Source organism: Anomaloglossus baeobatrachus, chromosome 12 (assembly GCF_048569485.1).
Source record: "Anomaloglossus baeobatrachus isolate aAnoBae1 chromosome 12, aAnoBae1.hap1, whole genome shotgun sequence".
NCBI classification, from domain to species: Eukaryota; Metazoa; Chordata; class Amphibia; order Anura; family Aromobatidae; genus Anomaloglossus; species Anomaloglossus baeobatrachus.
Genome location: NC_134364.1, coordinates 116,831,014 through 116,857,317, shown reverse-complemented (window position 1 = coordinate 116,857,317; position 26,304 = coordinate 116,831,014). Strand labels below are relative to the sequence as shown.

The 26,304-nt window shown below is 46.8% G+C and overlaps 1 protein-coding gene across 4 annotated transcripts in view; it reads right to left on the bottom strand.

The window, feature by feature from the left end:
• PAK6 (p21 (RAC1) activated kinase 6) overlaps positions 1-26,304 on the bottom strand; it is a 103,563-nt gene that overhangs the window by 72,038 nt on the left and 5,221 nt on the right. Inside the window, exon 1 of one of the 4 annotated variants that reach the window (XM_075330329.1) lies at positions 23,390-24,102. The exons of 2 other annotated variants lie outside the window; for them this stretch is intronic. The gene's annotated coding sequence lies outside the window, so the exon portion shown is untranslated. Of the gene's footprint in view, positions 1-6,909; positions 7,041-23,389; positions 24,103-26,304 lie in introns of those variants that run through there. One more of the 4 variants, XM_075330331.1, reaches the window with a different exon arrangement.

Genomic DNA, 26,304 nt, shown 5'->3' with positions numbered 1-26,304 from the left:
AGCCATAACCTTATCCCTACCCCTAACCTTATCCCTAACCCTACCCCTAACCTTACCTGTAATCCTAGCCCTAACCTTATCTCTAACCCTAGCCCTAAAGTTATCTCTAACCCTAACCTTATCTCTAACTGGAGTCCTAACCCTAGCCCTAACCTTATCCCTAACCCTAGCCCTAACCTTATCCCTAACCCTAGCCCTAACCTTATCTCTAACCCTAGCCCTAAAGTTATCTCTAACCCTAACCTTATCTCTAACTGGAGTCCTAACCCTAGCCCTAACCTTATCCCTAACCCTAGCCCTAACCTTATCCCTAACCCTAGCCCTAACCTTATCCCTAACCCTAGCCCTAACCTTATCTCTAACCCTAGCCCTAAAGTTATCTCTAACCCTAACCTTATCTCTAACTGGAGTCCTAACCTTATCTATAAGTCTAGCCCTAACCTTATCCCTAACCCTAGCCCTAACCTTATCTCTAACCCTAGCCCTAAAGTTATTTCTAACTCTAACCTTATCTCTTACTGGAGTCCTAACCTTATCTATAAGCCTACCCCTAACCTTATCCCTAACCCTAGCCCTAACCTTATCTCTAACCCTAGCCATAACCTTATCCCTACCCCTAACCTTATCCCTAACCCTAACCCTACCCCTAACCTTACCTGTAACCCTAGCCCTAACCTTATCCATAACCCTAGCCATAACCTTATCCCTACCCCTAACCTTATCCCTAACCCTAGCCCTAACCTTACCTGTAATCCTAGCCCTAACCTTATCTCTAACCCTAGCCCTAACCTTATCTCTAACCCTAGCCCTAACCTTATCTCTAACCCTAGCCATAACCTTATCTCTAACCCTAGCCCTAACCTTATCTCTAACCCTAGCCCTAACCTTATCTCTAACCCTAGCCCTAACCTTATCTCTAACCCTACCCCTAACCTTACCTGTAATCCTAGCCCTAACCTTATCTCTAACCCTAGCCATAACCTTATCTCTAACCCTAGCCCTAACCTTATCTCTAACCCTAGCCATAACCTTATCTCTAACCCTAGCCCTAACCTTATCTCTAACCCTAGCCCTAACCTTATCTCTAACCCTAGCCCTAACCTTATCTCTAACCCTACCCCTAACCTTACCTGTAATCCTAGCCCTAACCTTATCTCTAACCCTAGCCATAACCTTATCTCTAACCCTAGCCCTAACCTTATCTCTAACCCTAGCCATAACCTTATCTCTAACCCTAGCCCTAACCTTATCTCTAATCCTAGCCCTAACCTTATCTCTAAGCTTAGCCCTAACCTTATCTCTAACCCTAGCCCTAACCTTCTCTTTTACCCTAACCCTACCCTTATCCATAACCCTAGTCCTATCCTTATCCCCCCTAACCCTAACCTTATCTCTAATACTAACCTTATCTCTAACCCTATCCCTAAAATTATCTTTAACCCTAACCTTATCTCTAACTGGAGTCCTAACCTTATCTGATACCCTAGTCCTAACTTTATCTCTAACCCTAGCCCTAACCTTATCTCTAACCCTAGCCCTAACCTTCTCTCTTAACCTAGACCTAACCTTATCCCTAACCCTAGTCCTAATCTTATCCCGAACCCCAGCCATAACCTTATCTCTAATCCTAGCCCTAACCTTATCTCTAATCCTAGCCCTAACCTTATCTCTGACCCTAGCCCTAACCTTATGTCTGACCCTAGCCCTAACCTTATCTCTAACCCTAGCCCTAACCTTATCTCTGACCCTAGCCCTAACCTTATCTCTGACCCTAGCCCTAACCTTATCTCTGACCCTAGCCCTAACCTTATCTCTAATCCTAGCCCTAACCGTATCTCTGAACCTAGCCCTAACCTTATCTCTGACCTTAGCCCTAACTTTATCTCTAAGCCTAGCCCTAACTTTATCTCTAAGCCTAGCCCTTACCATAAGTGTAACCCTAGGTAAGATGAGAAAAAACATAAAAATGTAAAACAACTCTAATTAGTGAATACAGTGTACATGATTCACCCTGTCTTCATTAATTATCGCTCTCTATGGTTAAGTAAAGTGCAGTAGACAAGATTAATTAGTCATCGGCTGCTGCACTCTGCATAGGCAGTGACCTAAATAACTCAAGATCACTGAAATGACAAAGCTCAGCACAATGAAGTCACTGCTTAAAGGGGTTGTCCAGACAGACATTCATAGTACTGCTCCATGAAGATAATTTGACAATAGGACAGGGATTGGTATGACTTTTTACACCCCCATAGACTTTGGCACCAATGACAACTGCCCCCCATGTTTCATCACCGATATATGGGCATGTCTCTCCATAATCGTCACTGATTGGGACACTTTTTTTGTAACACCCAGCTGTTAATTTTCTCAATTTAGTAAAAGAGTCTAGATACAGTTTTGTATATATAGACCTGGATATAATCTAATCTTTGTAGATGTGACATCACGTGCATGCTGCAGCCAATTTCTGGGGTTTCTACCTTGGCACCATCCAGTGACTGGCTGTAGCGGTTACCACTACAGCCGCATCAACAAAGAAATTAGACAGTGGCGGTGAATATTTAAAGCTGTCTGCTAAATCTCCCAGAATATCTAGAAGATTACCACTTAGGCTGTGTTCCCACAATGAGTTTTTGATGCTGCGTATTTTCAGTGTGGCAACCTAATTTTCTTAATAGGTGCAGAAATTCTGCAATATCAAAAAGTCATAATGGAATTGTAGACTTAAATCAGTGTTTTTGCTACTCTAAGAGTAGCATGATGTAGGGGCTGAGAACCTGATTCCAATGATGTATCACTTACTTGCTGTTTTTTCTGCTGCAGATGTACCAGAATGCTGAGCTCTGTATAACTCCACCCACAACACTGATTGGCAGCTTTCTGTGTACAATCAGTGGTGTGGGTGTGGCTGGACTATCTGCCAGCAGGTTTACTAGTCCTGTAGAGATAATCTCCTGCTGATAAAACAGAGATGTTATCAAAACTACAGCAAGCAGCCTAGTAAGTATCTCTGGAATTGGGGTTTCTTTGTCTTCAATATGTTGCTGTAAAAAAACAGTTTACAGATTCCCTTTGCAAAAAGTAAAATCCCCCCCAACTCCGGGAAGAAGTGGCAACTCTTCTAGGTGGACCATGTACTCATCTCTCCCTGTTCTCGGTCAGCTTTCAGACGTCTCTGTAGACAACATTCTCACATAGCAGTTTGCCAGAAAAAGGACAGGCTGTCACATTAGACAACAAACAATGCAACATGAATCAGCTGTCAATCACACTGCACAGACAGAAAAAGGATAATCAATCTCTCAGTCACTGTTTCTTGTTGGAAAGGTCTTAATTTGGTTGACTGATTCAAGTTTCCGGAACTGAAATCTCGAGAAGTCTACCTCATAGTGTATGGGAGCTTTCTGAATTCCTTTTATGATCTACTTGAGGGATACATATAAAAAGCACCAATATATACATAGAGGAGACATTGGCCATTAGGTTAGCTAGTGATGTCCATGATCCTTTTCTGAATAATAGACTATAAGGGGTACTTTGCACACTACGACATCGCAGGTGCGATGTCGGTGGGGTCAAATTGAAAGTGACGCACTTCCGGCATCACAGGCGACATCGTAGTGTGTAAAGCCTAGATGATACGATTAATGAGCGCAAAAGCGTCGTAATCGTATCATCGGTGCAGCGTCGGCGTAATCCATAATTACGCTGACGCGACGGTCCGATGTTGTTCCTCGCTCCTGCGGCAGCACACATCGCTGTGTGTGAAGTCGCAGGAGCGAGGAACATCTCCTACCGGCGTCACCGCGGCTCCCGTAGAATATGCGGAAGGGAGAAGGTGGGTGGGATGTTTACATCCCGCTCATCTCCGCCCCTCCGCTCCTATTGGCCGCCTGCCGTGTGACGTCGCAGTGACGCCGTACGACCCGCCCCCTTAATAAGGAGGCGGGTCGCCGGCCAGAGCGACGTCCCAGGACAGGTGAGTCCATGTGAAGCTGCCGTAGCGATAATGTTCGCTACGGCAGCTATCAGAAGGATATTGCAGCTGCGACGGGGGCAAGGACTATCGCGCTCGGCATCGCAGCATCTGCTTGCGATGTCGCAGCATGCAAAGTACCCCTAAGGAGACGATGGCATGAAAACCATAAAATTGTACTACCGCTCTATGGTAAAAGGTCCAAAATATCAGTATGACTGGTTTCCTTCAAAATCCTGTCTTATCAAGACTATAATAATAAGTCATTCTTACCAACCCTACCAGAAATATATCTACTGGACACCTGGATAGGCCGGTACATTTTCAGGGTACCCTACATACTCGCCTCTCCATGGTGTCTGCACTTCTTTTGAACTGATAATGCTCTACTGATAGGGGGCCTTAAATCAAATGGAAATACGGAAACTGGGAGGTCAGTAAAGTGATAGTTTGGGGTCTTTACCTTGTGTCTTTAAAAGGAAGAAAATCTTATCTGGTCTTCAAGCAAAGGAGGTCTTGTCTAAGATCTGTCTCTCATACAGGAGGTCTGGTCTAGGATCTCTCTTCTCTTAGTTCACAGTCTGGGAGGTTGTGGAAGGTGCGTTGTCCAGCTCCTTTAACAGAGTGTTTGTTCTGTGTGGTGGCCATTGTTGCGGTGGTTTTGCATCTGTGGGGCGGTGTGGCCTAGAGTCTTGGGGACTCTGCCTTGCAGCATGGGTGTTGTGAGGCAACAGGTTACCTGCCCTGCTGGTGAAACTGTCGCTGCAGTGGTGGTTGAGGCGGAGCACCGGACCTTTTAAGGCTTAAATAATGTATAGACCCCCTCAGAGGTTCGCCGTGACGTGGCAGTGGCTTCATACAGTCTGATTAGAATGTTAAACCAAGAACCTTATGTTCAGGTACATACATTTTTGCGGCACTAGATCAACTTATGATTTTTGGATGTGTGATCCATGTCTTTTTCTACAGCTATGGCTGGTCTAGGATCTGTCTTGTACAGGTGTTCTGGGCTAGGATATCTCGTACAGGAGGTCTGATCTAGGATATGTCTCCTACAGGTGGTCTGGTCTAGGGTCTGTCTCGTACAGAAGGTCTGCTCTAGATTCTGTGTCGTGCAGGAGGTCTGGTCTAGGATCTGTGTTGTACAGGAGGTCTAGTCTAGGATCTGTCTCGTACAGGTGGTCTGGTCTAGATTCTGTGTCGTACAAGAGCTCTGGTCTAGGATCTGTGTTGTACAGGAGGTCTGGTCTAGGATCTGTCTCCTACAGGTGGTCTGGTCTAGGATCTGTCTCGTACAGGTGGTCTGGTCTAGGATCTGTCTCCTACAGGTGGTCTAGTCTAGGATCTGTCTCGTACAGGTGGTCTGGTCTAGGATCTGTCTCGTACAGGTGGTCTAGTCTAGGATCTGTCTCGTACAGGTGGTCTAGTCTAGGATCTGTCTCGTACAGGTGGTCTAGTCTAGGATCTGTCTCGTACAGGTGGTCTAGTCTAGGATCTGTCTCGTACAGGTGGTCTAGTCTAGGATCTGTCTCGTACAGGTTGTCTGGTCTAGGATCTGTCTCATACAGGTTGTCTGGTCTAGGATTTGTCTCATACAGGTGGTCTGGTCTAGGATCTGTCTCGTACAGGTGGTCTAGTCTAGGATCTGTCTCGTACAGGTGGTCTAGTCTAGGATCTGTCTCATACAGGTGGTCTAGTCTAGGATCTGTCTCGTATAGGTGGGCTGGTCTAGGATTTGTCTCGTACAGGAGGTCTGGTCTAGGATCTGTCTCGTACAGGAGGTCTGGCTTAGGATCTGTCTCGAACAGGAGGTCTGGTCTCATATCTGTCTCGTACAGGAGGTCTGGTCTAGGATCTGTCTCGTACAGGTGGTCTAGTCTAGGATCTGTCTCGTACAGGTAGTCTAGTCTAGGATTTGTCTCGTACAGGTGGTCTAGTCTAGGATCTTTCTGGTACAGGAGGTCTGGTCTAGGAGCTGTCTCATACAGGAGGTCTGGTCTAGGGTCTGTCTCGTACAGGTAGTCTAGTCTAGGATCTGTCTCGTACAGGTAGTCTAGTCTAGGATCTGTCTCGTACAGGTGGTCTAGTCTAGGATCTGTCTCGTACAGGTGGTCTAGTCTAGGATCTTTCTGGTACAGGAGGTCTGGTCTAGGAGCTGTCTCATACAGGAGGTCTGGTCTAGGGTCTGTCTCGTACAGGTAGTCTAGTCTAGGGTCTGTCTCGTACAGGTGGTCTGATCTTGGATCTGTATTTAGGAGGTGCGGTCTTGGCCCACAATTAAGGGGTCTGTATTTACAAGTCAGTATTTCTGTAGGGGGTCTGGCTTAGCGTCTGTATAAAGAAGATCCTGGCATGGGATTTCTGCTGAAGGGGATCATACGTAATAAGTTGGCAAATATAACTTAGCGCTGGGTGTGGAAACATTATAGTCAATAGAGAGCTAGAGCTAATGCTACATGATAGATTTCAGTAGGTAGACAATGTCCACACTCTTATCAGTGACATGAATTGTTTACCTTGGACACAGCAGAAATGACACGTAATGGTCTGCGATAGCGAGAAATTACATACGATACTAGCAATATGTCACATATCGTAATGGAAGTGATCGCCAATTGATGCCCCTTATTATAAAAATCAAACTGTTCAGTCCTCCAGTACCCCAAAACATTTTTTTCACAATTAAAAAATGCATACATTATGAAATTAGACCTTTTAGACCTGATGAGGCTGGTATAGTCACTTTGAAAATCCATGTCAAAATGGCAGCATAATAAAAATAATAAAAAAACAACATCCTGATCGTAAACTTAGAGTCTTAGAAGAATATTGATCAGAAAACGGCAACAAATATTTCAAGAAAAGCCACTTAAAACTCAGTTGAAGAATCGGGGCCATTACTTTACCAGATTACAACATTGCCGTCCTACCTTGTGTCAATCAAAGGATTCTTCTCCCAAAAATGGCTTAAAAGCGACTCATGAGGTTTGTGCCAAAACGCGTTAGTCCATCACATGCTCTGTATGTAGGGAGCTATGTGCAGAAGTCACAGATCCCATGGCTGATACATCAAAAGGCAGGTGTGATAACAAAAATTCCTCAAACGTGAAGCCGCTCAGCTCTGCCCTCTGGTTTGTTCCTATTAACCCCTCTCTTTCTGTTACCTGAACGATAAGGTCTCCACAGGCTGAGCCTCACCTGTAGATTGTGAACTTGACTGGCACGCCGTAACTTGCCCGAGACGGGGAGGGACATGGCGTAACTTTATACCTCCAGGGGACAAACTGCTACACTTTCTTAAAGGAAATGAAACATAAAACCATTCCGAGGTATGACTTTTACCACCCGGTATGAAACAATGGGGCCAAAAATACATGAGTTACTCATATTGTTTGTTCTAAAATGGGTTGGACAGGTTTTAGGTAAAATGTGATATTGGGGCTCAGCTAGAACAATGGAGAAATACACCTAAAACTCTTAGTATTGTTCTCAGTGATTAGTATGAGGCTTTGTGTTGGACTGGGGTTCCAAGGGCCCACTAGTAACATTGACTCTCGGGGGCCCACTAGTAACATTGACTCTCGGGGGCCCACTAGTAACATTGACTCTCGGGGGCCCACTAGTAACATTGACTCTCGGGGGCCCACTAGTAACATTGACTCTCGGAGGCCCACTAATAACATTGACTCTCGGGGGCTCACTAGTTACATTGACTCTTGGAGGCCCACTAATAACATTGACTCTCGGAGGCCCACTAATAACATTGACTCTCGGGGGCTCACTAGTAACATTGAGTCTCGGGGGCCCAGTAATAACATTGACTCTCGGGGGCTCACTAGTAACATTGACTCTCGGGGACTCACTAGTAACATTGACTCTCGGGGGACCACTAGTAACATTGACTCTCGGGGGCCCACTAGTAACATTGACTCTCGGGGGCCCACTAGTAACATTGACTCTCGGGGGCCCACTAGTAACATTGACTCTCGGGGGCCCACTAGTAACATTGACTCTTGGGGGCCCACTAGTAACATTGACTCTCGGGGGCTCACTAGTAACATTGACTCTCGGGGGCCCACTAGTAACATTGACTCTCGGGGGCCCACTAGTAACATTGACTCTTGGGGGCCCACTAGTAACATTGACTCTCGGGGGCTCACTAATAACATTGACTCTCGGGGGCTCACTAGTAACATTGACTCTCGGGGGCCCACTAATAACATTGACTCTCGGGGGCCCACTAATAACATTGACTCTCGGGGGCCCGCTGTTCAGTCACATGCAAATAATATTCACAAATGAGTAGATTTTTAGATGAATGATGTGATGTTGCCTTTATATATAATGTGTCAAGTGTAATGTGCTAATATAGGGATTGGAATGGCCCACCGGGAAATTTACCGGTCCTCCAGTGGGCATACATATCGCAGATCATTATATAGCCACATGCGGCTTCCCTTTGTCTCTGCTATTGTCACCTTCTCAGGATTTTCAACAGTTTTACTGAACGGATTTTATATCACTTTAGACCTATGTTAACTTCATCCAAAACTAGTAGAAACATGGTCTCAGTTGACAACTGCTTTTGGTGACTCTATTAATCTAATAGTTCCAGGAAGTGTTTAAGTTCTTATACCTTGTAACATGACAGCCACTCTTTTTTAGCAATTTATCCTCATCAGCATTCTGCCAGCACTAAAGGTGCTGGAACTTTCTCACACTCACTTCCCAACATGCATTGCTCCAAGCGCTGTACAAAAGCTTGCCTGCCTGAAACAAAACAAGGTGTCTGTGATGCTAGTCACTACTTACGGGTAGTATAGACGGAAGAATAGTTAGACAAGCCGGGGACAGGAAACAAGAGGACACAACAGAACACAGGGAGTAAGCAGAAACGCAGTGAAGTCATAGGTCGAGGGTCAGAATTCCAGGAGACTACGTATTAGATTCGGGGAGCAGACAGAGACGTGGCCATGTAAATGATCCGAGGTCAGAAGCCAGGAGGAAACAACAAGAACAGGAGCGGGCAGAGAGGAGTCAATGAACGGTCTGGGGTTAAGAAATGTAGATCAGAAAACAAGCACAAACACAAGCCAAGAGCACAACTGCAGAACCAGAGAGGACGACTGGTGAAGTTCTGGGAGAGCATGCTCAGTAATGAAGCAGAGCAATTACCAGGAAGGTGGGACACCTGAGTAATCAGCACCTCCCAGAACCTACATGGAATCCTGAACTGTCAAACAACCTGCCAGCTAGTGCTCAAATAAGCACAGCAGAGCATCTCCAAATTGCAAGATGCTCTACACAAAGGAAACATGTCATTGCCGGCTCTGAAGTTCAGAAAGGCGCAGCAGAGCATCACCTGTGTGCAAGATGCTCTGCACAGACATATAATGTCACTGCCAGCTCTGAAGTTCAGAAAGGTGGGACAGAGCATCACCTGTGTGCAAGATGCTCGGCACAGACATATAATGTCACTGCCAGCTCTGAAGTTCAGAAAGGTGGGACAGAGCATCAACTGTGTGTAAGATGATCTACACAGACATATAATGTCACTGCCAGCTCTGAAGTTCAGAAAGGTGGGACAGAGCATCACCTGTGTGCAAGATGCTCTACACAAAGGAAACATGTCACTGCCAGCTCTGAAGTTCAGAATGGCGCGGCAGAGCATCACCTGTGTGCAAGATGCTCTACACAGACATATAATGTCACTGCCAGCTCTGAAGTTCAGAAAGGTGGGACAGAGCATCACCTGTGTGCAAGATGCTCTGCACAGACATATAATGTCACTGCCAGCTCTGAAGTTCAGAAAGGTGGGACAGAGCATCACCTGTGTGCAAGATGCTCTGCACAGACATATAATGCAACTGCCAGCTCTGAAGTTCAGAAAGGCGCGGCAGAGCATCACCTGTGTGCAAGATGCTCTGCACAGAGGAATTCTGACCGTGTCTAACTTGCTACTGTCACTCTATTACTACTGTTTGCAGTTTTGACAGGCAAGAAATCAGGACCAGAAAGGCAAAGACCCCCACCGATCAGCTGAAATCTGCTTGGATGTAAACACTTGGCAAAGGACATCTCCATTCAATGTGTAGCAGCCGCTGCTGGTTGTAGGAGCTGTTCTGCGGTACCTGGCAGTGGCAGCTGTACAATGAATAATGCAATGCACAAAACTGAAAAGTGACTACATCCGTCTGCTGACGTAGCTGATGGGTGAGGGTGCCGCGTGTTGGAGCCCTACTGATCTGATATTGATGACTTCTCCTATGTATAGCTCATCAATATGATGTGGCTAGAGATAGAAGAATCGATTTGCAGGACTCCAGCAGTCACAGGTTATGGACCTGGCCAATTGACCGGATGGGAGACCTACAAATCTTCTCTTACCTCCTGGCTCTTCCTTTCATTAGCCGGTCTGGTGCAATGTCACACCTCAATGAAGTGGCTCCAACCTGGCTAATCCGAGGAAGAGTCATCAATGGCGGGAGGTAAGAGGAAATTTACATGTCTCCCGTCCAGCGGTTACAAATTACGGATCTAGATAATAGACTGGATGGGAGTCTTGTGGATCTCCTCTTACCTCCCGGCATTCCCAGCTTTTCCTGTGAGTCGACTCTTCCATGTCTAGTTATGACTGGAGAAAATACTAAGAAATTAAACTCAATGTTTATAAGGAAGTAATTAGAACTTTTATTATACAATTATTAACCTTAATTTGCATAAAACCGGAAAGCCTGTGTAAAGAGTCACGGGATGTGTAAGGCTGAGCTCAGCATGTCTGTCATCCTCGCATGCCACAACTAGGTACAGATCCTAAAGAAGAAAATCCTACTCAATGCAAAGAAGACAAAGATATAAACTACTGCCAGGTATGACCGGGACACATTAGAGGTGGACGGTGAAAAACTGGAACCTACTCGGATCAGTGATTACTCAAGCTGCAGCGATGACACCTTACATCAAATAGGAGAATAGCTATGGGCAAATCAACAATGGAGACACTGGACAAGGTCCTCAAATCGAAGAATCGAAGAACATTTCACTGGCGAAGAAGACACGGCTCGTACATAGTCTGGTCTTAGCTCATACATAGTCTGGTCTTTTCTGTAGTAAAATATGGATGCGAAACCTGGACAATAAAGAAACAAGACTAGGGTTGAGCAAACCCGAACTGTAAAGTTTGGTCTCTGTACCGAGCACCTTCTGTTTGGTGCTGAACACCGGACACAGACTTTTTACTGTATGTCTGGTTGCTGTTTGGGTTTGTCACCTAATAAAGCTTGTTGAAATGTTGCAGAGCAGCCAATCAGCAAGCGTTTAGGCTGTGGGCACTTCTGGAGCCATCGCAGCCATGCCAAGTATTGGCATGGCTGTGATTGGCCAGGAGAATCACTGTAAAGAAAAAAAGGAAGCAAAATGGTTAAAGCAGGACATATTTACCAGTCTCAGTGGGTGGTTGTAACATTGCTTCCTGGTCCGCTCAATATCCCTCATTCATATTCACTGCTTTCCCAGTCCACCATCTATGATTGGCTGCAGTCCCACTGCCGACATCTCTGATTGGTTGCCCTCACAGAGGTTGCCTGTCTGCCCGAGTAAAGTGTAAAAATACATAAATAAATTTGAAAAATTACATAGGGTGCCTTGTATATAGATACCCAGCGGAGATAAAGCATACGGCTACAGGCTGCAACCCCCAGCTGTGTGCGATATCTTGGTTGTTTATCAAAATATGAGGGACCCCATGGCAATCAGGGTAATATAAGGGGTTATTGATAGCTTACAGTTGCCACTAAGCCCTAGATTAGGAATGGGTTCGGGTCTATGAGACACCCTATTACGAATCCTGTAAGTGAAAAGAAATAAACACAAACACCGAAAAAATCCTTTATTTGAAATAAAATACAAAAAACCCCACCTACTTTTACCAATTTATTAACCCCCGAAAACACCCAGGTCTGATGTAATCCACACAAAGTCCCACAATGATTCTGGCTCTGCTACATCCTGAAGTTACAGCGTGCGGGCACAAAACATGATTGCTCGCTGCGGCAGGAGGCAGAGACTGACTGAGTCACAACTTTGAGTGGTGACATCACTGAGTTTATGTGCAGTCAAAGCTGGAGGTTCCCACTGTACCCCACCTGTGACCACAGGCAAACTCAACTCATCGGAACTGATTGAACTCTGTGACCTCACCTCAGGAGAACGGAGTTAAATCAGACCTGCATTTCCTGGCACAAAACCGTGTGTTTTTGGCCAAAAGATGCAGATTTTGTGCTGAAACGTATACACCAAATTCCTGCACCAAATCTGCATCTTCTAGCAAAAAAAGCATCAAAACGCGATGCGGTATTGATGCAATTTTTTTGCCAGGAGATGCAGATATGGTGCAGGAATTTGGTGTATAAATTTTAGCAAAAATCTGCATCTCTTGGCAAGAAAACACACAAAAATGGTTTTGACGCCAATTCGTGTGTGCTTTCCTGAAAGGAGATGCAAATTTGGTGCTGAAATGTCTGCACCAGATTTCTACACCAAATTTGCGTCTCCTGACAGAAAACCGCACTGAAACGGCGTAAAAACTGTTTTGGGGCTTTTTTCCCAGAAGATGCAGCATTGGTGCTGAATTTTATACACCTAATTCTTGCACCAAATCTGCATTTTCTGGCAAAAACAAAATGCATCTAATGGATGCAACAATTCTGGGCAGCTGCGGCCTGATATTTTTAGGCTGAGGAGGGGGCAATATACATGGCACCTCCCAGTCTGATAATACCAGCCCCCACCTGCCTGCTAAACTGTAGCTGGATATCACAAATGGGGGGGAAACCTACGTCTTTTTTCCCACTATTTTGATATTCAGCTACGGTAAAGCTCACAGGTGGAGACTGCAGCCTGCCGCTCTAGTTTTACTCACGCTGGCTATCAAAATATGTCTGGAGCCTATATAATTTGTTTAAAAATGTATTTCTTTTTAGACACACTGACCCCAAGCAATCACAGATGCAGACACAGGGTGGGGGATGTGTGTAGCAGTCTGCAACCAATCACAGATACTGGCACAGAGGGTGGGAAGCAGTGAATATTCACGAACCTTAATTAGCGGGCCCGGAAGAGAGTCTAACTGCAGCGTAATCCTTTGGGAAACACAGTATGTATAACTATATAAGTATCCTGCTTTTACTACCATTTAACTTCCACCACAGTCCCCTAGCGCTTACTACGGTCATTTTATATCCCCGAATGTCTCGTTCCCATTGACTTGTATGGAGTTCATTGTTAAGTTTGACGACACGTTTGCTTGCCGATTCCGATTTGTTTCTCCCTTGTTGGTTCGGCGGACCCGAATATCCACTGGTTCGCTTATGAGAAAAGACAGAAGATGAATCAACACCTTCAAAATGTGGTGATGTAGAAGGATCTTCTCAATACCAGGGATGGCAAGAAGAACAAACAAATCACTCAAATCAAGGATCACAAAGTCATGACTTGCCTACTGTGGACACATTATACAAACAAAGCAATCACTGGAAAAGGTCATTGTGAGGCAAATCCTGGGATATGAAGAGGAATTATGACTGGAAGTCATAATCGCTCTCATCACTCCATGGCCGTGCCCCCTCCCTTCTTGTTCTCAGATGTCCAGCATCTGTGAAGGTGTCACATCCCAGCCATCTCCTGTGATATGGAGATTAGGTGATGTGGGAACAATGGACACAGGATGACTCCCTGCCGTGACCCTGTAGTAGGGGCTGCTATCTAATTAGCAAGGCTATGGAAGTATCCAGACAGAACGACTCCAGTAAAAAATGGTTCATATCTCGCAAGCCATATTTCCGATAAATATGGCAACCATAAAAATGGTGTCTCCGCATGCGGACGATGCTGGCACACCCTTTTTATGGGAGCAGGACCTGGGGAAATACCCCAGGCGTGATATCAGCCAATGGGGAACTAGTAGACAAGTCATGAGTCCTCTCGTTCTGTAGCTAAATTCATAGCTGTCACAATGAGAGCGTCGGCGTCCGCCTACGACGCTCCCAGGCCAAGTTATGGCCATATTCCATGTTGTGGATTTTGTCCATAACTCCAGCCAGGGGTGGAGCAGTGCTCCCTCTGAGGTCACTAAGGTAGGAGGGGACCTGGATTTGCCCAGGTTGATAACCCTACTTCGGCCATTTTCCAGGGTTCTTTCGCTGGGGGTCACGTGTAGGAAACATCTGTGGGAAGGATCCTAGAAACCTGGCCTACAGCGACCCCCTGTGGCCAGACGCACAAGGTAACTGCTGGAACTGTGTATGCCTGTTTGTAAACCATGCTTTATCTGTAACTGTACTCTGACATATGTATATTCTGTAGATTCCCTATTGTATATATTGTAGTTTCTAGTGTGGCTTTAGGCCGATTAAATTATATAATTAATCTTGGGCTGTTCTGTTATCTCGATCTTGAATCCCACGTCTGTGTGTTCGGCTAATAGTTACCGTGAAGCGGTTGGTGGCAGCGAGTTGTGCCAAGGATTATTGTGGGGAGGCCAGTGAGATTCGGGGAGGTTTTATATATTCCGCCCGCGGAGGTCGGGGGAATATATACCCTACTCTCACCGGGGACCCTTCAATAATCGGCATAAGTAGTATAGCGGCCTCCTTGCTTATTGTCGGGCAATTCCATAATTGGCCTGACTATAAGAGGGGCGCTAGAGAGCGCGTCACGTGCTCTGTCTGTCGGTCGGGAGGTATAAAGGAGGGGTGACCCCCCACTTGTTACCCCCCGATTGTGACGTACTGGTAGCCAGCGCGGGGGATTTCTGAGTGACCCCCCCGGTGGTTCGTGACAGTCATCATGGTCGGAAGAATAGAAGGAACGAGGCGAAGAGGAAGACCAGCAACCCAATGGCTTGATACTACTACTTGATAAGACTCTGGTGAGCTATCTAGGCGGAGAAGACCCTGGTGGAACTATCTAGGCGGAGAAGACCCTGGTGGAACTATCTAGGCGGAGAAGACCCTGGTGGAACTATCTAGGCAGAGAGGACCCTGGTGGCGCTATCTAGGCAGAGAAGACCCTGGTGGAGCTATCTAGGCGGAGAAGACCCTGGTGGAGCTATGTAGGTAGAGAAAACCCTGGTGGAACTATCTAGGCGGAGAAGACCCTGGTGGAGCTATCTAGGTTTGCACAAGATTGGTATTCCTAAAGAGCGTTCATCTATTAAGTTGTCATGGCTCGAGATCGAGCTGAAGGCAAATAATAATTAACATTGTGTTATTCTCCCACAAGCCCTCAGGGTAGTGCATAACATAGGTTGTTCTTTGACTCCATGTGTCAGGACCTTAAAATGTTTTGCTTGAATGTCCCTTAAAGTGACAGATACAATCCCAGTCAAAAGTTTGGACACGTGTGCATGCAATGGTTTGCCTTGTTCTTATTAAAATGTGCATATAGATTCAGACTGAAAGCAGCAAAACCACAGAACAACACCTATAGTTACAAGGAGTAAAGCCACATGTGTGAACAAACCAGAATGTGTTATACCATTACGTTCTCTTTTACACGTGATTGCAGCTATACACCCCTTGGCATTCTCTTAAGCAGCTTCATCAGGTCATCACCTGAAATAACTTCTGACGGTACTGAGCCTTATTCCACAACTATTCTAAGCCAGAATATGCTAAGAACCATTTATCTAAGTAATGAGAAATGACAGTTCATCATTATTTTAAGACATGAAGGTCAGTCATTCCAGAACTTTGCTAGAACCTTGAAAGTATCCTCAAGTGTAGTCATGAAAACTGGCTCCCATGAAGAACTCCCCATTAAAGACCTACAATTACCTTTGCTGCAAAGGATAAGTTTATCAGAGTTACCAGTCTCAGAAACCACAAATTGAAAACACCACAGATAATAGTCTTTATAAAAATGCACAGACATCAAGTAGAAACACATCTCAACATCAATTGTTTTGTGGAGGCTGGGAGAATCAAGCCTTAATAGCTGAATTGTTGCAAAGAAACCAATACTGAGGACCTAAAACAAGAAAAGGGGACCAGTTTGAGCAAAGCAACATGAAGATTGTGGTGATTTGTTCCAAAGAGTCACCAGTGGCCTCAGTGCTGTTCACTTATGAAAGTCGATTCACACTGAGCAGAAATGATGGCCGCCAGTTATATTGGAGACATCAAGGAGAGCACTTTGCATCAGCCACTGCTGTCACCAGACGAGCCTTTGGTGGTGGTGTTACAGTGTTGGCCGGTGTGTCTAGTCAGTACAGAACAGCCCTACACTGTGTGAATGGTGCAGTGACAGCCTCTACTACTGGAATAACACCAATAATCCAGTCATTGTGCCTCTGCATGAACAACAGAGGTCTAATGTCATCTTCATGGAGGACCTTGCTCCAGCTCATCAAGATCTCATCATTAGGGAACGGTTGCTGGAGACTGGGGGACCTCAGACTGAGCGTCCTGCACTTTCTCCAGACCTGAATACCATAGAAAACCTATGGGTTCAGCTGAGTCACCGTGTAGAGGCCGTAACTCTGTACCCCAGAACCTCAATGACCTGAGGGCCGCCTTTCAAGAAGAGTGGAACACTGGCCTCCACAGACAGTAACTCCTTTTGTGACCAGCAGGAGGCGTTGTTGTCAGCTGTAATTGATGCTCAAGGCCACAGGACAAGTTATTGAGACACTGACATTTTTTTTAAGGGGGGGTGTTGTTGGCTTATGTTTCAATAAATTGTTTGAGATGAGGACAACACCATTGCTGCTTCTACTTATATGCCCAACTGTCATGATAAAATATCACTGTAGAGTGAACTTTTTACATAAATTTCACCAGAAAGCCAAATATCCCGAACTTTTTGTGAGCAGCATATATGTCAGAGACATATGTACACACGTGGTCAAATTTCTTGGTCCTCCTCGTTTAGTGAAAGAAAGAAAACCCCACAATGGTTACAGAAATATGAAAATGACAAAAGATATAATAAATAAAAAATCTATGAAAACGAACAAATGAAAGTCAGACATCGCTGCTTTTCTGCTTCCACAGAATTTAAAAAAAAATTCTAATGAAATTGGCCTGGGCAGAAATGATGGCACCCTCCTCCTCCTCCTCCTTTTGAGGCAATTACTGCAATTAAACGATTCCTGTAACTGTCAATGAGACTTCTGTACTCTCCACATATATTTTGGCCGTTGCACAAGAGCAAACTGCTCCAGTTGTCCGGTGTGTGAAGGTTGCCTTTTCCAGACGGCATGTTTCAGCTGTTTCCAAAGATGCTCATTAGGATTTAGGTCCGGGCTCATGGAAGCCCCTACAGAATCGTTTAATATTCTCCTCTTAGCCATTCTTGGGTGTTTTTAGCTGTGTTTTGGGTCATTTTCCTGTTGCAAGACCCATGACCTGCGACTGAGACCAAGCTTTCTGACACTGGGCAGCACATTTCTCTTTAGAATCCCTTGGTAGTCTTGAGATTTCAGTGTACCCCGCACAGATTCAAGACACCCTGCGCCAGATACAGCAAAGCAGCCCCAGAACATAACAGAGCCTCCTCTATGTTTCACAGTAGGAACAGTGTTCTTTTCTTGAGATGCTTTATTTTTCCATCTGTGAACATAGAGCTCATGTGCCTTTCCAAATATATCATTTTTTTGTCTCATCTGTCCATAGGACATTCTCCCAGAAGCTTTGTAGCTTGTCAACATGTAGTTTGGCAAATATCACTCTGGCTTTATGATTTTTTTCAACAATGGTGTCCTCATTGGTCGTCTCTCATGAAGTCCACTGTGGCTCAAACAACGACAGATGGTGCGATCTGACACTGATGTTCCTTGAGCTTGAAGTTCACCTATAATCTCTTTAGAAGTTTTTCTGGGCTCTTTTGTTACCATTCATATTATCTGTCTTTTTGAATTTTCCTCCTGCGGCCATGTCCAGGGAGGTTGGCTACAGTCCCATGGATCTTAAATTTCTGAATAGTATATACTACTGTAGTCACAGGAACATCAAGCTGCTTGGAGATGGTCTTATAACTTTTACCTTTAACATGCTTGTCTATAATTTTCTCTCTAATCTCCTGAGACAACTCTTTCCTTCGCTATCTCTGGTCCATATTGAGTGTGGTACACACCATGTCACCAAACACCACCATGAGTATCTGTAGCCCTATATACAGGCCCACTGACTGATTACAAGATTGTATACACCTGTGATGCTGATTAGTGGACACACCTTGATTTAACATGTCCCTTTTGTCACATGGTTTTCAGGTGTTTCATCAGTTCTATCCATGCCTGTTTCATGAGTTTTTATTTTTTTTTTAAATTCTATGGAAGCAGAAAAGCAGCAATGTCTGACTTTCATTTGCTCATTTTCATAGATTTTTTTATTTATTATTACTTTTTTGAGATTCAAGTTATTTCTGTTACCATTGTGGATTTTTCTTTCATTAAAAAAAAACATATATTGAAATGGCTTGTTACGAGATACCAAATATGTCAGTAATTTTATGGTTTGTAACATTTATTTTTTAAAAAGTGTATTAGTAAAATATGTTAATTGGAATTGTTTTACGTCATTATTTTTTAGTAACCTTATGGAGAGAAAAATCTGACTTTTTTTTTACCTTTTATATTTTTATTATATAATATACTGATATATATCGAGATGTATCTGTGGCGCCCCTGACCTGGTCAGGCACCACTGAGTACTGCACCCATGCTGGGACAGTGCTACCAGGTAATTCCAAAGGCCAGAAAGGGGTGTGTACGCACGGACACATAGCAACCAGGTCTCCCACACCATCTGGAAGAGGCTAGCCTTCAATTCTTGTCAAGAGGTGGAGGGGAGGGGCTGGAAGCTAAGTTGCAGAGGCTGTAAGGAAAGTAGGAGGAGTGAGCCAGTCTGGGGGTGGAGTGTGGCAGTTGCAGAGAGACGGAGACACACAGACACTCAAGTGAGACCCTGCACATGTAGTAGCAGTTAGCAGGGGAGAACAGTTTCCAGAGAGTCAGTCAAAAAGACACCTGAAGAGAGGCAGTCGAGTACGGGGACTGCTGGTGACTAGGCACGCACAGGGAACAGGCCCCTAGAGTAGACGTCTATTTATTGAGCTACTAAACCTGCCGGTGAGGGGAACCACAAGTCCCACACCAACCAACTAGAGTCCGAGCATCAGCAGCAACAGGGGGACCCATAAGGAGACAGAGCCAGAAGCCATCTCACCTGGTCCACGCTACCGGCAAACGGGCCAAAAAGGGGAGAAAAGGCAGTAGCGACTTCCCTGGATAGACCCCACAGTACTTCAAGTCAGGGGTTATCCGAAACAAGAAGTGCTAGGAAGGAGAGTTAATGGTTACCCTCAGATCGGCCTGAAGGATACCTGATCTCTCCTGGTTAATCTCAGTATCGCCCGGGTTACCTCACAAAACATTAACAGTGAGTAAAACAAGTTGAAAGACTTTCCGTACTGAGATTGAGTTATTCTGGGACTTGTTGTTCTACACCCCCGAACCCCTGGGGCCAGCCTCACTCACAGGAGGCCACACCACCAGACTGCAGACTCCATTAGCCGTAGAGACGCTCGTTAAACCTGCAGTGGCAGTCACCCATAACCCTGACCGCAAACCGTGAGTGGCGTCACGACTCCCATGGAAATAAACCTGACATACCTGTAGCCAGATATACCCAAGGTGAAGACCCTGTGGCGTCCCCGAAGGTGGAGTGGTGTCCCTGGGGCGACTGCTGCAGGTGGGTGACACATATCTGTATATACTGTATCACTACATCAGTAAAATGAATAATATTTAGATCTTTAGGCAGAGAAAATTATTTTCTTAATAGTGCAGGATGTGACTCACTGTTAGGGTGCACTCACATTATCGTGTAACATCTGATGTGAACGCATCGGATGCGATATCCTAATAATACTCGGCTCAAACTCTACTGTGAGCGTGAGCCCAGGGTCCACTGCTGCGAGCGTGAGCCGAGGGTCATCTGCTGCGAGCATGAGCTGAGGCTCCACTGCTGCGAGCGTGAGCCGAGGGTCCACTGCTACGAGCGTGAGCCACGGGTCGTCTGCTGCGAGCGTGAGCCGAGGGTCCACTGCTGCGAGCGTGAGCCGCGGGTCATCTGCTGCGAGCATGAGCCGAGGCTCCACTGCTGCGAGCGTGAGCCGAGGGTCGTCTGCTACGAGCGTGAGCCACGGGTCGTCTGCTGCGAGCGTGAGCCGAGGGTCCACTGCTGCGAGCGTGAGCCGCGGGTCGTCTGCTGCGAGCATGATCCCAGTCGAGTGTGAGCCAAGTGTCATCTGCTGCAAGCGTGAGCCGAGGGTCCACTGCTACGGGCGTGAGCCACGGGTCGTCTGCTGCGAGCGTGAGCCGAGGGTCCACTGCTGCGAGCGTGAGCCGCGGGTCGTCTGCTGCAAGCATGATCCCAGTCGAGTGTGAGCCGAGTGTCATCTGCTGCGAGCGTGAGCCGAGGGTCGTCTGCTGCGAGCGTCAGCCGAGGGTCGTCTGCTGCGAGCGCCAGCCGAGGGTCGTCTGCTGCGAGCGCCAGCCGAGGGTCGTCTGCTGCGAGCGCCAGCCGAGGGTCGTCTGCTGCGAGCGCCAGCCGAGGGTCGTCTGCTGCGAGCGCCAGCCGAGGGTCGTCTGCTGCGAGCGCCAGCCGAGGGTCGTCTGCTGCGAGCGCCAGCCGAGGGTCGTCTGCTGCGAGCATGATCCCAGTCGAGCGTGAGCCAATGTCATCTGCTGCGAGTGTGAGCTGACTGTCATCTGCTGCGAGCGTGAGCCGAGCGTCATCTGCTGCGAGCGTGAGCCGAGCGTCATCTGCTGCGAGCGTGAGCAGAGCGTCATCTGCTGCGAGCGTGAGCCGAGCGTCATCTGCTGCGAGCGTGAGCCGAGCGTCATCTGCTGCGAGCGTGAGCCGAGCGTCATCTGCTGCGAGCGTGAGCCGAGCGTCATCTGCTGCGAGCGTGAGCCGAGCGTCATCTGCTGCGAGCGTGAGCCGAGCGTCATCTGCTGCGAGCGTGAACCAAGTGTCATCTGCTGCGAGCGTGAGCCGAGCGTCATCTGCTGCGAGCGTGAGCCGAGTGTCATCTGCTGCGAGCGTGAGCCGAGCGTCATCTGCTGCGAGCGTGAGCCGAGCGTCATCTGCTGCGAGCGTGAGCCGAGCGTCATCTGCTGCGAGCGTGAGCTGTGTCATCTATGGATCACAGGTTAGGAAAAGGAGAGATTAATCTCTCCATCTCCACTGCATGTCTCGGCGTATATTGGCCTGCATTTGGATGTCATCAGCGCAGCCCATTGTTTCACACACCCCCATAGACTTGTATGGGTTCACGTGATCAGAATTGCTGAGGCACTCGCAGCATGCTCTGATTGTGTTGTCATGTCGAAACGTCATAAGAAAAAAATTGCAGATCTGCCTCATTGACCCAAGTGCAAGGTGTAATATTCTCACATTGCACTTATCCCATTTAATCGCTAATGTGAGTGAACCCTTAATGTTTCTGTCCTCCATACTAAAGGTCCTGAGACAAACCAGCTACAAGAAAAAGCTACATTTAATAATTAAATGCACTAAAATACCTTCTGAGCACGGACTGATGCCCCAACTTCATGCTTTGTCAGGGGACAGAATGCTGACAGCAACAATGCTGACCCATTGTTTCACACACACCCATAGACTTGTATGGGTTCACGTGATCAGAATTGCTGAGGCACTCGCAGCATGCTCTGATTGTGTTGTCATGTCGAAACGTCATAAGAAAAAAATTGCAGATCTGCCTCATTGACCCAAGTGCAAGGTGTAATATTCTCACATTGCACTTATCCGATTTAATCGCTAATGTGAGTGAACCCTTAATGTTTCTGTCCTCCATACTAAAGGTCCTGAGACAAACCAGCTACAAGAAAAAGCTACATTTAATAATTAAATGCACTAAAATACCTTCTGAGCACGGACTGATGCCCCAACTTCATGCTTTGTCAGGGGACAGAATGCTGACAGCAACGTCATCAATAGGAAACAACACGGGAACATACTGTGCTATGAACCAGCATACAATACACAGGATATAGTGACACCTGCCTAAAGGGGGCTTTACACGCAACGACATCGCTAACGAGATGACGTTGGGGGTCACAGAATTTGTGACGCACATCCGGCCTCGTTAGCGACGTCGTTGCATGTGAAACGTACGAACGACCGCTAACGATCAAAATTACTCACCTAATCGTTGATCGTTGACACTAATCCCAAATATCGTTTCTGTTGCAGGACGCAGGTTGTTCGTCATTCCTGAGGCAGCACACATCGCTACATGTGACACCCTAGGAACTACACCGTACCTGCGTCCTCCGGCAACGAGGTGGGCGTCACTTCCTTTCAGCTGCTCTCCTCCCCTACGCTTCTATTGGACGGCTGCCGTGTGACGTCGCACGAACTGCCCCCTTAGAAGGGAGGCGATTCGCCGGCCACAGCGACGTCGCTAGGCAGGTAAGTCCGTGTGACGGGTCCTAGCGATGTTGTGCTCCACGGGCAGCGATTTGCCCGTGACGCACAACCAATGGGGGCGGGTGCTTTCGCTCGCGATGTCGCTGCGTGTAAAGCAGCCTTTAGTCTTTGCACTAGAAACAGCAATTTTTTTTCGAGTAGGATTAAGTCATATGCAAATTGTTTTCAAAAATTCAAATTCTCTAGGAAGTGGATTTTTTGCAATTCGCGCTGCCTAAATTCAGCAAGATGATGGCCACTTGCAACCACAATTTTGCAAAATATTATAGAGCAAGGCAAACAGTAAAAAATAGAATAAATTACAATAATAATAATACCCACCTCACAGCCCGCTGTCCGGTCCTTGGCTCCTCTTCTTTCCTCTTTCTCCGAACATACGCATTCTTTTTGGCCTTCCCCTCTCTAGGCCTTGGCTTCCGGCTCAAACAGGCCTCTGACTTCATGACATTACGATAAGCAACGCCCGAGTCCTAGTGGAGCCACAAGCTGCGGCCAGGATTGAAGGGGCCAAAGAGAATTCGTGTCATAGAGAAAAAGGAAAAGAAGAGGCGCCGAGGACCGGACAGCGGAACAGATTTGTTTTTATTGTTATTTTTTTACATCCTACATTTACTATGTTTTTTGGGTCTGGAGCAGTAAACAATTTGCAGAGAATAACTTGGCTGCAAATTTAATTTCTTGGTAAAATTTGCATTATTTGGAATCTCATCAGATCCGCTCATTTGTAATCGGCACAGATTGGATTTCGTGCTCCGGATGCACAGGTGCTAAGACAATGTACACAACAAACCCCATCTTTCTTCCTCTTTTTAGACCATGCTTTGTGTTTTAAGAATCCAATGAAATCATGCTGCAAAATATACGAAATAGGTGATAACGGGATGCACGGTACCTGTGTCCCGGGAGGCTGCGACCTCGGAAGTCCTGGATCCGCTAGAGTGGATGCAGAATCGCCATTCCCGTAATAACACAAGGAAATGTTCTCCAAACAGAGCGCAGGAGTGAAAACTGGAGACGATTCCTCATTGTGAGCCAGAACACCTGCTGAGTTACTTCTCTATAGACCGTCACCGGGAAGCGAAGGTCAACACCTTCCCTCCACCGAGGAACAAAGCAGACGCAGCCTCCCGATAAGGGACAATTCCTCGTCGCCGTCTTATAAAAAATCACATAAGATCGTGCAATATGTCCGTCTCTCCAAAGGTGCGCCCCTCGCTGTACGATTCCGGTCCTCCCTTTTAATAACTCCGTATCCAACCTATTCGTTTTTGGCACCTTCTGACTCAAACGTTGCCTGGTGGGAATTTTTTTTTTTTTACTACAGCCTCTTAGTTGCCATGGGGAGGTGGCTGATGTCATTGGCATGAATGAGACCCTGCAAATTCACAACTCCGACAGGAATAGAAGGGCTCAGCCTCCACTTAACCCCCTCATCCCCTCCGCTGGGGGGCCTTCAAAGCCTGTATGCTAAGCCAGCTAGTAATCGTCCGCACAGTGAAAGAGTTAATCTCCGCTGACCGGTGTAATAGCCCTATTATTACGCCATGTCAGCCCGATATAAGCCATATATTGCATATTCCCTGCAAAATCATCAAATATTCCATCATTTCAATATTTATGAAGGGATAATATCGGAGCAGAGGAGTCACCATCTCTATTTAAGCCTATAATTACATTACGGGGGAAAAAAAATCCACTTGACACAGTTTCTCGGCTGTTTCTATAGTAACCAGCGGCAGATATATAAAATCAGCGGCTGACTATATAACACTTGCTGCATATCTTGCGCATGATACCTTCCGTGGGTCATAGCTTTCATAGCTAATATGGCCTAATTTAGATATAAACAATAGATTTTATGCTCCATAGAAACAGCTGAAAACAACAACACACATAGCAACCAATCACAGCGCAGCTTTCATTTCTTAATGTGCACTTGATGAATGAAAGCTGTGCTGGGATTGGTTGCTATGGGCAACAAAGGTTTTTCCTCCATTTAAACCATATTTGTGACGCCCTGGCAAAACCAGGTAGTCACACAATAGACCCCCGCATAACACCTTCCCTTACCTAGATTACATACAGCCGACCTGAAACCCTAGTCACCCCCCTCAGGGCAAGACAGGCACACCAGTGGGCGGGACCAGGCGGTTAGGAAGCTCCCACCTAGGGGTCTAGACAGCCCGGGGCGGGAAAACAAGTAGATGGAAGTGAGAGTTCAAGTTGAGAGGAGTGTGGGCTGGAGCTAGGGGTAGCTCCAGCAGAGGAGAAGTTCAAGTTGAACGGTGTCAGGGTTGGAGCCCTGGTACATTGGCTAGGTGGCAGACAGTGGTCTCCGTCAGCAGGAGACGGGAAGACGGCTCGGTAGATCCGAGGAGGACCGGAACAGGGTTGGAGCCCGCCGGTACCGACACCGGAGACCCGACAGGAAACAGTGCACAGAGGGGGTACTCAAACCCTGAACCCAGGACCGGAACCAACGGCCTAGCTAATCAACCGATTGAGGGCAGGATTATAGGTCCTGTCCCAACCAAAGTCCCAAAAGCAGACAACCACCCACTGAGAGGGATAGGGCAACCGCCAGAGCCCATAGATCTTATGGGTCAGCGTCAGCGGGCACGGCTCCTCAGGCACACAGAAAGTTGGGAGCGGACTCCCGTGTTCCATACCGGGAAGTCTAAACACACAACCACAACTAGTGCACAGGAAAAGACGGCGACCACCAGCCCGGGTGGGGAACCAGAGTCTTTACCAAAAGACTCGTGTGATTAATTTGATTGTGAGTAACCAAACATCCCCTGGTCCGTCCGGGCGCGCAAGCCCCTGTGATCACCATACCCTGCACTGGGCCCCGGGGCAATCACCCCTACCCACGGAGGGGTTCACATCCGGCTGCCACTACACCTTCCCTGGGAATCCCACAACAGCAACGGTGGTGTCCCACTTCACCACACACCGTGGGTGGCGTCACGAACTGAATACAGCCAAAGCCGTACAACTACGTCCCCCTTTTCATTCGGCGTGTCCGCGTGACCCCCGGGTCCGGAGGATCCCTCGACCCACACGGCAGGTCCGAATCCGAGCACCCCAGCGGCTGCGTGCGTGGGGGTGGCACATATTCATAAAGCTTCCCTGATTGTGTTTTATGCCTAAGGGGTCATTCAGACATCCGAGCACATCAGTCTGAAGTCAGACTGCAATGTACGGACTCTCCCGACACAAGATTGACGGCTTCCTAAAAATATATGAAGAGGTCAAGTCAGTCCGTGCAATGCGGTCCAAGATGGGGCCAATGTGCACGGCCTTGTGAGTGAACCCTTATAGTTGCATTATTTCCATTAATGTGTTTTATAGGAGATGATTTTATGGGTTCTTCTCCTAACCAAGGACACCTAAGGTCCTACAATGTCCTGCTCATGAAGTAAGAAACATAGCTAATCAGGAGAGCTATACATTTCTTGGAGATATTTGGTATTATTAATTATTATTATTATTATACCTATTGGGATAGGATCTTGGAGATGGGACTAAAGGGGGCTTTACACGCTACGATATCGTTAATGTTTGGTCGCCGGGGTCAAGTTGTTAGTGACGCACATTCGGCGTCATTAACGATATCGCAGCGTGTGATACTTACCAGCGACCTTAGGCGACCTCAAAAATGGTGAAAATCGTTCACCGTGGAGAGGTCGTCCCAAAGTCAAAAAACGGTAAGGGTTGTTTAGCGTTGTGGTTCATCGCTCAAGCGGCAGCACACATCGCTATGTGTGACACCGCATGAGCGAGGAACGTCTCCTTACCTGCCGC